Raw genomic sequence first — 15,052 nt, forward strand, 5'->3', positions numbered from 1 at the left:
ATATTCCAATTTTCAGTATAGTATTGTTGGCATGATCTATCTTAATTTACTTAACCTAAGAAAATTATTTTTCTGGATGTGACCGGTGGGTGCTTGGCTAAGGGGAGGGGCCAGTAAAGGGCAGAGGTACATGACCCAGAAGAAAGAGGATTGTCAACAGAGCCAAGGTCCCGAAGGAAGGATGAGAGAAGGCATTCGGGGTTCAGGGAATGGACTGGCCTTAAAGACGTGCAAAAAAGAAAACCACATCCTCTGAGGATCAGGGGACTCCATTTGCATTTCTTTTTTTTTTTTTTTTAAAGATTTTATTTATTTATATTTGACAGAGAGAAATCACAAGTAGATGGAGAGGCAGGCAGAGAGAGAGAGAGAGGGAAGCAGGCTCCCCGCTGAGCAGAGAGCCCGATGCGGGGCTCGATCCCAGGACCCTGAGATCATGACCTGAGCCGAAGGCAGCGGCTTAACCCACTGAGCCACCCAGGCGCCCCTCCATTTGCATTTCTAAGGAAGAGCTGGGGCCCCTGAAGGAAGTCGGAGCCTGGAGCCTCTGCGGAGCTGAGCAGTGGCGGGAGGAGGGTGTGAGGCAGCTGGAAGGAAACACGGGGATGCCCAGGGAAGGGGACACTGAGGCTATGATGTCTGAGGTGGAAAAGTCCCAATAGCACAAGAACCTGGGTGGAGGCCTGGGAGTGAACAGCTACGGTTTAGTTGGAGGTGAACTTATGGAAAAGGTCCTGTGGATTTTGAGGCCAGATCTATGGTCTGATGATCCAGGACGACTGCTGTTGCTGAGAGTCAGGACAAGAGATGGGGAGGCGGGAGGCAGGGCAGGCGCAGAGCCAGCAACCCGAGAAATGAATGAAGTGCCTGGGAGCTGGACGGAGAGTGTGCTGAGAGGCGTAGAAGGCGGTTTACCATGGTCTTAAGAGTTGGGGATGACACGGCTTTCCATGCAGCGACCCACAGAGGAGGGAGAGAGCAATCAGCGGAAGGTCAAGGGCTTCATTCAGCGTGGGCTCCCTGGGGTGCGGAGGGAAAGAATGGGGGGATTCAAAAGAGGAGCAGAAATGAAAACGTTAAGAAGCCATGAAAATGCAAGTTACGATATATGGCGGGCGGAGGTAAGGCAGGTGGGTGTGAGAGGTCTCACTGGCGCAGACTGTGGAAGACGGAGGAGGTCACAGGGCTCCGGACGTCGGTGGATGGCCAGGCTTGAACAAAAGAAAGAGAATGCAGGACCCAGTCTAGTTTCAGAAAAGTGGCAGGAAATGCTATTAAGTTTGCAGAGAGACAGCGTGCTCGGAGGCTTCCAGTTCTCACGCGTCTCCAGCTTCCTTCCCATGACTTCTTTTTCTCCACAGCACATTCGTCCCTTCGTTGTACGCTATCTATTTCCTTATCTACCCATTTCTGGTTGGTCTTCTCCCATAGACTGTACAGCTCCCGGAGGGCAGGAATGCGTCTGTTTTGTTCTCTGCTCTATCTCCAGCACCTAGATACGTCTCCGTATAGTAACACCTCAATAAATCACGTGGAATGAATAATCGAGTGAATAAATAAATGACAAAAACCAGTTAGGATGAGGATATCCCAAGAAGTTTGCTAAAACTGCAGCACGGGCCTCCCTCAGGAGGGAGCTGTCTTAGAGTCTCAGCAGTAAAGGGCCAGAAGACGTAGGCCAGGGCCGCCTCCCAGGTCGTATCTGTTCTTTCCTTCATTTTCCGCCTCTTAGATGTGACTGTTCCTTCTGATCCTACAAGGTTCAACTTGTGTGTCCGTGTCTCTCAGAAACCCTCTGATGTCTCTGCTCTTCGACCCAGGACACCCAGCCCTGGCAGTGCTCTCGAGGCACCCAGGGGCTTTTCTCTCCACATTGCGCTTCCTCTGAGGTCGGATAACTATTACTGTGTGGGCCTCCCCCGCCGGACAGAAGGGGCACGCCTTCCCGCAAACACACAGGCAGACGTCTACAAACGTTTGCTGGGTATATAAATGGTAAGTACTGCGCATGTGAGTCAGGTCAGTAACAGACTATATTTTCCTTCTTTGAAGCTCAGTTTTGTCACACAAAAATTTGCACTTTGGCCCACTGAGCAAGGGGACTGACTTCTGGTGCAAGGGCAACCAGGTAGGAAACAGCTCAGCTCTCCACACCAGAGATCAGCTGGAGTCTTTATCTGTAAGAGAAGAGAGGGGTCCGCTGTCTTTCATGTGCCCCTTCCCCTGCCAGCTGGGGACCACAGGCGAGCCTGTCCTGCCAGCCGGGGATGCTCCCAGATGACGAAATGAAAGAGCACCCCAGGAACGTCTAAACAATGTCTGATTTGGGGCACCTGGGGTGCTCGGATGGTTAAGCGACTGCCTCTGGCTCAGGTCATGATCTCAGGGTCCTGGGATCCAGCCAGGCATCAGGCAGGGAGCCTGCTTCTCCCTCTGCCTCTCTCTCTCTCTCATGAATAAATAAATAAAATCTTAAAAAAAATAAACAATGTCTTCTTTGGTTTGGAGCGCAGCCTGGATTTTTATAGATTTTCAAATGATTCTATTGTACAGTCAGGGTTGAGAGGCTCTGCCCCCAGCAACCAGACGTCTTCTCCTGGTGTGTGGCGCTGTCCAAGGTAGCCGCTCCTCAAGCACGTCTTCACCCTGATGTCCGCCCAGCGGGCCCGGGCAAGGGTCAGTGGTTGTCTGAACCACGCAGTGGAAGGGTGCTGCACTTGGGGCAGTACCGAAGCCACAACACAGTTAATTGTACTGGAGGAAAGCACAACTTTGTGTTCAGTTTGAATAAAACTGTGCTGTCCAAGGGCCTCCACGTGGCTATTTAAATTTCAATTAATCCAGATTTTTAAAAATTTTAATTAAAAATTCAGCTCCTCAGTTGCACATTCAGTTGCTCAACACAGAGTGGCCACCATATGGCAAGATGCGGAAAGGGAACATTTCCATTACCGCAGAAAGTTCTAGTGGCGGAGGCTAACAACAACTACCAGGCCCCTTCTTCTTCTTCTTCTTCTTTTTTTTTTTTTAAGGTTTTATTTATTTATTTGACAGACAGAGATCACAAGTAGGCAGAGAGGCAGGCAGAGAGAGGGGGAAGCAGGCTCCCCGCTGAGCAGAGAGCCCGATGCGGGACTCGATCCCAGGACCCTGAGATCATGACCTGAGCCGAAGGCAGAGGCTTTAACCCACTGAGCCACCCAGGTGTCCCTAATCCCCTTCTTCTGAAAGTAACCTGTGGCTATATTGATTTTCTGTTAATCACGGGCAAAATGGTTTGCAGAGGGTAAACAAACTGAACTTCTGGTCATTCCTTCTGAGCAGCCACACCTAGGTGAAAGCGGCCCTTTATACGCCTTTTCCAGAATGAGAACTAGGACAGGAATTCTAGGCTCCCATGAACAACAGTTCTGAGTAGTTCCATTACAGGTATTAGGGCAGTGGTGGCTTTCCAACTTTTTTGACCAAGACTGACAGTAAACAGAAGTATTTAATATCACAATCCAATATACAGATATATATGTATATAACTGAAAAGAAATATTTCAGAAATCAGTATTTATCCTTACTACAAATTCTGCACTTGGATGTTTTCTTTATTATTCTATTCTATTGTATTTTCTGTTTCATTATAAAAATTAATCTACTCGTCTGTTTTCATAGCCCTGCTGACCTACAGCTTGAAAAACCACTACCTTAAGATACAAGTTGGAGACAAGAATCTGGGACTCGCCTTCGCACCTCAGAGTTAATAGCCAGCTCGGTAATAACTCACAGCTAACATCTATCAGGCAATTACTGTCTGCCAGGCACCGTGTTAAATGACTTCTATTCGTTACCTTATTCAAGTTTCATAATAGCCCACAGAATTGGTGTCTGAGAACTGGGAAATTCTGGGATTTTATGCTATTTGCACAAGTCATGGATGCTGAAGAAGACTCGGGGCTCCTGGGTCAGGGACAGATGACTGTATTACTCTCAGCGACAGCAATAGCTAGAGTACCTGCATTTTCTCGTAACCGTCCTCCAGCTCTGACGTCTACAGGTGTCACAACAAGGGCCACGTGGCCCCTGCACACACAGGCAGGAGCGTTCCTGGACAGGAAGGCCGCCCTGCGGACCCGTGTCCTTCATACTGGATGGACGCATGCCTGCCCGTTGCTCGAGGGCAACGCCACCTCTATCATCCAAGACTGTTCGCTACACACACGTGCTGGGAAACACAACCCAGGACAAAGTTGCAGCCAGTGCCTCTCTTCTTAAAGACCCGTCCAAATGCAGGGGACGTGCGGAGGATGTGTCTTAATTGGAAAAGGCAAGATACATGTGCCACAAGCAAGCAAACCAGGAGACACTTGAAACGGAACTGAGCCTAGGTTCAACGTCAGAGTGCCGTGAAGTCAGCCCGGACAGACAATATGTCAAGAACTGGTGTAAAATATTCACAGGCTAAAAGTAGAACGGAGCCTAGATATCTTTCTGTGATGACTGTGGTCATGCCACGACTCTAAGAAGTAAATTATCTGACTTCCTAAGGCTTTTCTAGCTCTTAGAAATGCTCATTGGGGGAGCAGTTATCCAGAACAATCCTCTTTAATTTCCCAGGGGCTGAAAGGAGTTAAAACCTGTGTTATGAATAAGGAGGAAGTAGCAGTGAAGAAAAAGTCCCTCCGGGCGAGGGAACATGCGAGGGACGGCAGAAATATTGTCCAATGGCTGACAGAGAACACCGCTGGCGAACTGCCAAGTTTGTGGCCCTACAAGTAAACGCTCACTTTGTTCGATGGCCTCATCTTAAAAGATCACCATGTGCTACTCTTTGATCACAAGGACGTCCTTTCCCCAAATCAGTTAATGGGAAAACTTTGTCTTTATTTTTACATGCATACATAGAAAATCAAGATTTTGGCATGCAAATGGCAACCCACTCCTTTTCATACAAATCAATCGTTATGCCACATAGAAGCTCAAAATAAAATGGAAAAACACCAATCAAAATGCCATAGAAAAAATAATCAGTTTATTCAGGAACAATTCTATTAGCTATTAAAATTATAGGGTGATAAATCCTGTTCTTGCGAACCCTGTGCTGTCACGGACAAGCCTGGAAAATTTTTCAAAATTTTCTAAGTCTAGGGCATGTGGGAACATAATCCCACAAGAAAGAAAAACTATCCCCCATGAGTTCATATTACTGCCATTGCATGCAGGTATTTTTAGTTGCTCGTGTTTCTACGTAAATACATTTTAAAAATTTTATTGAAAAGAAGAACTCAGGAATTCCAGGAGATACATTTCCACTAGAATTTCCAGAATAATTACATTATGGAATTCTAATTTACAAACAGTCCAGGTGCAGTAAAAAATAGTATCTATTTGAAATGGCTTTACAATGGTATCAGTATTTCTTAATTAACACCTTTCAGTGGGGCGCCTGGGTGGCTCAAGTCAAGCTTCTGCCTTGGGCTCAGGTCATGATCCCAGGGTCCTGGGATGGAGCCACACATCGGGCTCTCTGCTCAGCGGGGAGCCTGCTTCTCCCTCTCCCTCTGCCCTATTCCTTGCTCTCTCTCGCTCTATCTCTTGTTTTTGCTATCTCAAATAAACAAAATCTTTAAAAAAAGAAAAACCACCTTTCACTCATAAGTCAATAAAATGAAAGATAATTTGAAAGGCTGTTTTATTAACCAGACCAGTTTAAATACTATCATGTCCATTTTGGCTATGTACAGATTTCTTCTTGTTGTTTTGTTTTGTTTTGTTTTTTGTTTGTCTTTTGCTTTTGTTTTTTGTTTTAAAGATGATATTTATTTATTTGGGAGAGAAAGAGAGCAGGAGTGGGGCTGGGGGAGAGGCAGACGGAGGCAAAGGAGACCCCCCTGAGCAGGGAGCCCCACGTGAGGCTCGGTCCCGAGACCCCGAGATTGTGACCTAGACAAGGCAGATGCTTACCTGACTGAGCCACTCAGGTGCCCCTGTTTTTCGTTTTTCTAAGTAGGTTCCACACGCAGTGTGAAGCCCAACAGAGGGCTTGAACTCATGACCCTGAAATCAAGACCTGAGCTGAGACCATGAGCCGAGGCTTAACTAACTGAACCCCCAGGGGCCCGCTTTTGTTTTTGTTTTTGTTATTGTTGTTGTTTTTAAGTAATCTCTACCCCCAGCATGGGGCTTGCACTCACAACCCCAGATCACATGCTCTACTAACTGAGCCAGCCAGGTGCCCTTGGCCGTGTACGGTTTTAATTTATGCCTTAAAACTTCCCATTATTACCATCTAAACTATTTTCTGTGGCAGCTAAATCATTATAAGTGTAAAAAAAAAAAAACCAGGAAGCAGTCTACTTTGTTAATAAGTGAAATGTTTGATGAACAGTAAGGCTCTGCTATTTTTGGAGACACTTATGTTTACATTCAGTTGAAAACCATTAGAATTCATTATAATTACTGCACAGTTAAATAACACCATTTAAACTACAGGCTGATTTCCTCTACTGCCATAGTTAATCACAATTACTTTTTTTTTTTAAGATTTTATTTTTATTTATTTATTTGACAGACAGAGTGAGAGAGTACAAGCAGGGGGAGCAGCAGGCAGAGGGAGAAGCAGATCCCCCGCTGAGCAGGGAGCCCGATGTGGGACTCGATCCCAGGATGCTGGGATCATGACCTGAGCCCAGGGCAGACGCTTAACCCACTGATCCACCCTGGCGCCCTCACGATGACTTCTTAAGCGTTGCCTACACTTGCCTAAAAGTATTACACGACCTCCGGCACGTTTTCAAAGACCTTCGCTGCACTCCTTTAAAATCTCCAGAATGTCCTGGAGGCATTCAGATGTCGTTCAAAGCTTCAGAAGTGTCCACCTCTGGAGACAGGGGTGCAGACTCTACCCATGGAGTCCAAAGAAGAAAAGTAGCCGAGACGACAAGCTGTTTCCTCTTCTCGTCTGCCTGATGAAGTCCATGGACATGTGGTCGCTCAGATTTAGTTTGACCTTTAGGGAAAACTGAAACCTTCCTTCCAAAATGAATTTGGTTTTACTTTCTAGATGACACTAGGTGAGGGAAAAAAAAATTTCCAGCTTGTTTTAAGACCTCTCCTTGTACATAAAATTCTTTTTTAAAAAAGATTTTACTTATTTATTTGACAGAGAGAGCGCGCACAAGCAGGGGGAGCAGCAGGCAGAGGGAGGGGAGAAGCAGACCGTTGCTGAGCAGAGAGCCTGACACGGGGCTCCATCCCCGGACCCTGGGATCATGGCCTGAGCCGAAGGTAGATGCTCAACCAACTGAGCCACCTGGCTGCCCCGATACATAAAATTCTGAAAACAACACTCTTTCCATTTATTATATTAAAGTGAAATCAAAAGGTACAAACTTCCAGTTATAAAATAAAGTCGTCTTGGGCATATAATGTATAGGGTGGTGACTGCAGTAAATAATACTGTATTCTGCATTCGAAGATTGCTGAGAGAGTGGATGTCAAAAGTTCTCATCCCAAGAAAAAATATCTATCTCTATGTGCTGAGGGAGGTTAACTAGACTGACTTAGTCCTTTTGCAACATATGCAAATACCTAATCAGCATGGTGTACATCTGAAAGTATTATACTATTGTATGTCTATTACAAATAAAAATATATACATATCACGAAACACAGGCAAGAAGTGATTCCAAAAAACAATTTAGAATGTAGTAAAAAGTGGGAGATTTAGGGGATGGACCTTATCTATTCAGACCATATGGGACGACTTGCTACAAAGCAGTGGGTAGAAGTCAGCGAGGGGTTAGGAAGGAAGGAAGCCCACACAGTCTGTAGTCAGTCTTTGGGTAATTTGCGTTTCTTTGGTCCCCAGGCTTCCTGATCCAGGGCATTCACTTTCAGGGGCCAGAGGCTGGGAGCAGCAAGGTCTCTCCTGGCATAAGGACAGCGACTAAACACAGAGTGACTCCCCACCCACCCAACAGGATTCATCTTACTCAGACGACAGCTGTGGTCTGCTCACTTCTGTGCTTGTGCAAGGCTACACAATGTCTGAGCCTCACAGGTGTGCCGCTGTCCCCCTGCACATCGCTGTCACACTGCAGTGTGGAAGGTGAGGATCTGTCACCGACTGCCTGGGGCTCACATCCTGCCTCTCCGACTTCCTGGGATTGGAGGTACCATGGGATCGCGGCGAGGCTCACAGGACTGTAGTGAGAAGCAATGTAATACATGTGAAGCATTCCTTGGGGGCCCTTGGGAAGTACTCAGTGATCTGTGGAGGCCTTAGATCAATGCTTCCCAAAAGTGGGTCCTGAGTCTACTTTCAAAGGCAATATTTGATATCATGATCCAAGAGACACACAAACACTCATATAATAATACTAGAAATAATGACCCTGCTTATACAGTGCTCACTATATAAGGACCGGGCATTGCAGCGTCAGGATTTGAGTCCGAGGGTCCTGGTAATGTTGTGCTTTCTGTCACCACCCTCCCTGTGGCCTTGTATTTGCCCGACGTGGGAGAAGCAAAAATTTCACCAGTCGCTAGCAGCTCCCACTGAGAGGGACACAGAGAGAGAATTCCTATTCCACTGTGTATTTCATTTCATTAAAAAAACAATAAACAAAACACTGACCTTAACCTTTTACATCAATTCCATGACTCAGGACACATGGTTTGAAAAATACTGTAAGGGTGTATGAAAACGTTTTGGAAACATAAGAAGAAAGTTAAGCAAGAACATGTGTCTCGTCTTGGAGGCTTGACCATGTTACGGTGCACGGCAGACCTCAAAAACAACGACAAACCAAAACAGGAGTACATGGAACATTTCCTAAATTCATGAAGCCTCCCCCAGTGGCCTCAGCCGCTCCCTGAGGCGGGGGTACTCATTTGTTGGCTTTTTCACGGGATTTCTGTGACTGTTAGACAGGAACGGGAATCAGACGGGAGAATGGTGGTGCATCAGCCCTCACCTACCACCTCTTCTTCAAACGTGCCTCCCCTTGAGAAATCTAGAAGCACAGAAACCAACTTTAAGAATAAATGATTCTATGGGATGCCTGGGTGGCTCAGTTGGTTAAGCAGCTGCCTTCGGCTCAGGTCATGATCCCAGCGTCCTGGGATCGAGTCCCACATCGGGCTCCTTGCTCCGCAGGGAGCCTGCTTCTCCCTCTCCCTCTGACTCTGCCTTCCACTCTGTCTGCCTGTGCTCGCTCTTGCTCTCTCTCTGACAAATAAATAAATAAAATCTTTAAAAAAAAAAAAAGAATAAATGATTCTATTACGTGCAAGATAGCAGATTCGAGGATGTGGAAGAACACCTGCTCGCACGGGGCCGAGCATCTAAACCACTCTGGACATTGCTTATTCTGCGGGTGAGCAAATACGTATAAATTTAAAAGGGAAACTTAATTTTTAGAGTGGGCTGAAACTTCAGCATAAAACACCTCCTTTAGAGTAAATGATAGTGTTTTGGTAACAGCAGGATGACAGAGTGAAATTTAATTTCTGGGTCTATCACTGCCTATTTCCACTTTCTTCCAAAGAATAATTGCCAACAGGGGCCCCCGGGTGGCTCAGTCAGTTAAGGGTCCAACTCTTCATTTCGGCTCAGGTCATGATCTCAGGGTTGTGAGATCGAGCCCCACATTGGACTCCATGCTTAGTGCAGGGATTTTCTTGCTCTTCCTCCCTCTGCCCCCCCCCCCCAACCACTCATGTTCTCTAAATAAATAAAGTCAATCTTAAAAAAAAAAGGAATTGCCATTAAATGTTATCTCTACAGGAAACAGGTAAAAACAGTTTAGAGCTACACCGTCCAGCATGATAGCCACTAGTCCCATGTGGCTATTTAAATTAATTAAAATTAAATAAAAATTAGAATCAAGTCCCTCAGTTGTACGAGGCACATACCAAGTGCTCAACAGCCACATGTGGCTTATGGCCAGCACCTCGGACAAATGATGGAACTACAGAAAGTTTTACTGGACAGCACCAATATATTTATTTATTTGACAGACAGAGATTACAAGTAGGCAAGGGAGATAGAGGAGGAAGCAGGCTCCCCGTCGAGCAGAGAGCCTGATGTGGGGCTTGATCCCAGGACTCTGGGACCATGACCTGAGCCGAAGGCAGAGGCTTTAACCACTGAGCCACCCAGGCGCCCCTATGGACAGCACCAATATAGAGAAAGGCCATTTACAGAGGCTAAAAGAAAAATGCTGATTTCTTAATCAGTAGAAGAATTCCAAGCCGGACTCAGCAGCGCTGGCTCGACTTGCTCCGCAGCGAGGTTGGTCTGCCGAAAGATTCCACGCTACCTCACACTATCATTGCAACTGCTTGAAATCTGTCTGAAATCTCTTCCCATGAAGACTTGCCATCGCCAAGAAGCTATCTTTCGCCATCCCACCACGCCAGGAAAGGGTATTTGGCAAAAACAACAACTCGTTAGATAAGCTCGTTTGAAAGTACTCAGAACAGTTGGTGAGAAACCATGGAGACACAGGCCACCGGCAGAGCCAGGAGAAGTCTGCCGTTGGAGTTAGTAGGGAGGCACTTCTGCCGTCAGCTCCGGGTAAAGCCTTTATTACACACCAGAGTGTGCTCCTCGCTTGTCATGAATGTAGGCCCCGATTCAGGAACACTTGATGTTTGTATCACACTTTTGAGACCTTTAGCTCAAATCTTACTTCAGCCTCTCAGAACTGATCACCACTGTGGGATGGATTCTGGGACCTACAGACTCTGCTGCTGACGGGGAGACTGAGAGGTCATACGTTATCCTGTCAGTGTCTGTCTTGCTCCATTGGTTCCTGAAATGATCCCCAGTGGCCAGAGTTTGGTGGGAGCAAGAGGCTCAAACTGCAGGCCCGGCCAGCTTCTCCGCGTGGGGACCGCAGGCCGTCGTCGGGCTCTGGGCCCGCTGGACGCCGGAGGTGCGCTCCGGGCACAGGGGAAACGAAGCAGTGACGCAAAGAACTGTCCCTGTGGATGACCGCAGAGCAGGTGCCGCGAGCGGACACCCCGCAAGGTCACAGCACACACGGGTGTGGCGGATCCAGAGCAAAGCCTAACACCGGCCCTACTGGGTTCGCACAGTCACTGCCGGGCGCAGCTCCCCTGCGCACAGCACACTGTAAGAGGATTTGAGGAGAAATCTGTGCCTTGAGCAACGGCTACAAAGATACTTTAACCTGGATTTAAACAACCCAGACGGCCTCGCGCTGGCGGCAGAGTGACCGCGCTTCCCCGCTCCCGCCGCGTCAGTCCGAGGTCGGCAGCACCGACCAGGGCTGGTCCCCGCGGGCCGCACTTCCTCCCTTCTGTCTACCATGGCCAGTGCCCGAGCGACGAACCTGGGGAGCAAATCCAGAACCCACCGGCCCTTAGAAGGCCCGAGCTGCGGCCCCCCCGAGGAAACGCGCCGCCCCTTAGGAGGCCGCAGCCTGGAAGCGTCTCCGGGACGCGGAGGGGAGACAGTGCGGGGTTTCGCGCACGACGGCTGAGCCCCAAACTCTCTGATCTGCAAACCCCCCACGCGCGAGCCCAACGAGTTCGTCCTCGAAACCGTAAGCGGGTCCGCTCGCTACCGGCCCCGCGGGGTCTCCAGAGTCGCCCTCGCCTGCGGCCAGGCCGGCGGGGACAGCCGCGCGCCCCGAACCCTGCCCGGGTCGGAGCAGAAATGCCCCAGCGGGAGCTCGCACCGCTGTCCGGCCTCGAAACCGCCACCGGCCGCCCCTGCTCTTGCGGACGCGCTGCGAGCACGGCCGGGCCCCGCGCAGTGGACCGGGCCCCGCGGACCGTCCGTGGGGCGTGGGGACCCCGTGGGGCGCTCGGGGCCGGACGCGCGGACGGGAGCGACGAGCACCGAGCGGGGAGCGTGAGTCTCACGCGGGAGCGACACTCCTCTGAGGCGGGGAAAACCGCGCACCGGGTCGCCCTCCGCCACCCGCAGCGAGTCGCTCCCACAGACGAGCGGACCCGGCAGCCCCCGCCGGCGCGGAGAAGCCGAAAAGCCCGCGTCCTGCCCGCGTGCGGCCGGAGAGACGGCGCGGCTGTGCGGGGCGAGGCGAGCTCGTGCCGCCCCGGCCCCTCCCGGCCCCTCCGGGCCCCTCCCGGTCCCTCCCGGTCCCTCCCGGGGCCCCGTCGCCCGAGCCGGCCCGACTCGGCTAACGGTCAAGTGAGCCGCGGCGGCAGGAGCCCCGGAGACCGAACCTGGGGTCGCTCCCGACCGAGTCCACCGGACAACAAAGGGCCGGGCCGTGCGGCGGGGGTGGGCGCGTGGGGACACCTGTCACCGCGCGGGACGGGGCCGCGGCCGGCGGGCGGCGCACGGGCTCGGCGGACAGACTGCGGCGGCGGCGGCGGGGACCGAGGCGCGGGGGACAGGCGGGGGCAGCTCCGGCGCGGCCGGACACGCGCGTCTCCCCCGCGGGGGCTCGGCCGGGCGCACCCGCGCCCGGGGCGCTGCGGGGCTGGGGCAGGGCGGAGCGGGGCCCCCGCGGCCGGGAGGACCCCGGCGCCCCAGTCCCGCAGCAGCGCCCGCCGTCCCCGGTCTCCGCCTCCAAGCTGGGCGCGGAGCCGGCCCCCGCCCCCGGCTGCCCCGCGGCCCCCGCTGCCCCGCGCCCCCCGCGCCCAGCTGCCCCGCGGCCCGGCGGAGGAGGGGGCGCCGCGCCTACCTGGTCGGGAGCGGCGGGGCCGCGGTCGCCTGGCGGGGCCGTGACCTGCGGCGGAGGCAGCGGCGGCGGCGGCGAGGCGGGCGCTTCCTTCAGGAAGGGGTGGGACCTGCGCGCCCGCCCGCCCCCGCCCCGCGGCCCCCCCCCGGCCCCCCCCGGGGGGGGGGGGCCCCCCCCGGCGCGCCCCCCCCGGGCCGGCCCCCCCCCCCCCCCCCGGGCCTCCGGCCGCCGCCCCCCCCATCCCCGGGCCCCGAGTCCTTACCGGGCGCTGCGCCGCGCGGCCCCGCCGAAGCGCCGCGTTCCCGAGCCCGCGTGGACGCGCCCGCCGCCGCCCGGGGACAGGCAGGACGGAACGGGCGACCCTCCGCGCGGAGGCGATTCTCCGCGACCCGCGGTGACCTTCCGGCTGCCGCCTCGGGTCCGCGCCCGCGGGTCTGCACCAGCGGCCGGGGCGGCTCCCCCCGCGGCAGGACCGGGCCCCGCCGGCTTCCGACCCCGCGGCGGGCGCTCGGCCGCGTCAGGGTGCGGGGAGACCGCAGTCCCGCGTCCTAGTCGCCCCCGCGCCCCACCTCGGCCGACCCGGCGCTGCGCCGGGGACCTCGGGCAGCCGCGAGCCCCGCGCCATTGTCCCCCCGCCCGCGCGGGCTCCGGTTCCTCGCGGCCCCGCGGGAGGACCCCCGCCCCCGCCCCAGGACGGCCCCCGGCCGGGCCACGCCCATCTCCTTGGGTCCGCGGCGGCTCAGGGCCGAGGGTTCAACCCCGGCCCGACCCCCTGCGCCCCTCCCCCACCAGCCCTGCTCACCCGGCGCGAGCCGCTGTGCTGCGGCCACCAGCCCGCCGGCCTCTCGAGGCCAGGACCTCCCCGCGCAGTGCGGGTGCGGCCCACCTGCTCGCGACGAAACTCCTGCTCCTCGGGACCCCCTGAGGGGTCTGGGTCAGCCCGTGCGTGTCTGCGGGGATGGTCCCTCATCACACTCTCCACGGGATCCCTGAGCCCCTCCAAGTCCCATCCGTGGATGACCCCAGCCGGGTGTGAGGGCCTCCCCCTCCATGCGCCTCGGGCCCTACACCTCTCTCTGCGGTGCCTGAAGGAACCCGCTAGCCAGACCCTCTACCGTCTCCCAGAAGTTCCGGACGCATCCAAACAGCTCGACCCCTCCTGAACTGCACACCAGAACCGCCCGCGAAGGCCCTTAAAAGAATAAAAAAAGACAAGAGCCCGCTCCCACCATAGACCCCAGAGTCGGGATCCGGGAGGAGCAGGGATGGCAGGGGAAGGTACTTTCACAAGTAGCTGATTTGACCTGCCTATGACTAAGTCACTGCCTTTCTTGGAAAAAGGGTCCTCGATTTATAGAATGTCCTTCCTTTTCTCCACAGGAGGATTGAGAGCCCCTGCACTATGTTTAATTTATCTGAGATGTCACTGTCACTTAGAGTCGGGCCCACTCCTAAGAAACCAACTTGGATTTGCAAGGGTGGTGGGCTCAGCGCCGCCGGCCCGCAACACCGGATCACAACCACCTTCCTCTCCAAGATGTCCGTCTGGATAAGCCCCAAGTATGAACGAAACTGTATTCCTGACGGTGACACCGACAACTAAGACATTATGTTAAAATACTGGCCACGAAGGAGTGCTGGTTGCTGTGACCAGGTCTGTCACTGTCCTGAGCCATCTAGTGAAACGTCTAGAGAACTGATGACCAACAAAACGCAACTTTATCTACGCTCTTATCTCCTTTTATTGCTCTTCGAACTGCACGCCTTAAAATGTGTTCACTCTGCACTCAGTATGACCTGTGCTATTTTAAATCACATATGTGTGTAAGATCGAAATACTTTCCTAGAACCGGTTGTCTTTTAAAAAAATGTACATAAAGATTCATCCTGTGTTCCTAAATGATTTGTTGACAGTGTTCCAAAATGCTTGGGGCTTTGAGGAAAGGGCTAAGTACAAAACGAATAGGGTTTAAGGCCTGCCAGTAGACGCCAGCCGCAGCCACGGTGGGACAGGATGGAGATCATTATGCAGAGACTTAATCAGTCCCCAGGACCACGAGGAGGCATCGTGATTCTGATACCGCGCTACTGACCGGTGTTCAGTGAACAGCACAGGTGTCCACTGGTCTGAGTAGGGGCCATGGCTCTTCTGATATGAGACCTGGTTATCTAATAGAAACCACAACAAAACGTGCAGAATTCTAAGAAATTCTGTATTTTGCTCATTTCCTTTCTCTTAGGCAGCCAGTTTGTGGTTGTTTACGATGCAAACCACGTCCCTTGTTTGGTTGGAAAAGCAGAGAAGCACGACTTATAAATAACACTGCGGGGGTTCAGGGATCCTTGCTGCCGCTGGAGTTGCAGTATATCTTGTTGTAATA

At 52.6% G+C, this 15,052-nt stretch overlaps 1 protein-coding gene across 4 annotated transcripts in view; it reads right to left on the bottom strand.

Moving 5' to 3' along the window:
- TMEM150C (transmembrane protein 150C) overlaps positions 1-13,606 on the bottom strand; it is a 67,007-nt gene extending 53,401 nt beyond the window's left edge. For 2 of the 4 annotated variants that reach the window (XM_059385948.1, XM_059385941.1), the window contains exon 1: positions 12,675-12,775. The gene's annotated coding sequence lies outside the window, so the exon portion shown is untranslated. Of the gene's footprint in view, positions 1-12,674; positions 12,776-12,933; positions 13,325-13,473 lie in introns of those variants that run through there. The other 2 variants (XM_059385966.1, XM_059385959.1) reach the window with 2 other exon arrangements.
- Between the last annotated feature and the right edge of the window lie 1,446 nt (positions 13,607-15,052).

Source organism: Mustela nigripes, chromosome 1 (genome assembly GCF_022355385.1).
Source record: "Mustela nigripes isolate SB6536 chromosome 1, MUSNIG.SB6536, whole genome shotgun sequence".
Lineage (NCBI taxonomy): Eukaryota > Metazoa > Chordata > Mammalia > Carnivora > Mustelidae > Mustela > Mustela nigripes.